A 495-nucleotide genomic window follows, 5' to 3' on the forward strand; every position below is an offset into this window, starting at 1 on the left:
TAACATATTTTTTGAAATAAGAATTTTTTTAAATTTTACTTGAATCTTTATATACGTTTTTTATTCTCTTTTTTATTTATCTTATGCACTTTTAAAATTACAAAAATGATCGAACTCTAATTTTTTTAGTTATAAAAAATTTGACATTATGTCATAAAACTACTTCTCTCACACACTTATCACTTATAGTTATAAAAGTATTTTAAACAATATAATAAACCTAATAATGCTACTATATATTCTGATAACTAATATGATATAGATTATCTATTATTTTACTATAGTATGCTTTGTGACATTCTATTTTAAGATGTATATTTTAGCAAGTGCACACATTTTTTTGACAAATAACAATGTAAATATGTTTATTCTATTTTTCCCCTTCCTTAAAAAAAAACAATGTAAATATGTTTGCTTGGGATAGAAAAAATTTATATGGTTACAAAAAAGAACTATTCATAAAATTTTGTATTCTACTTTTACTCTTTAACTATA

This window comes from Arachis ipaensis, chromosome B04 (genome assembly GCF_000816755.2).
Source record: "Arachis ipaensis cultivar K30076 chromosome B04, Araip1.1, whole genome shotgun sequence".
Classification (NCBI taxonomy): Eukaryota; Viridiplantae; Streptophyta; class Magnoliopsida; order Fabales; family Fabaceae; genus Arachis; species Arachis ipaensis.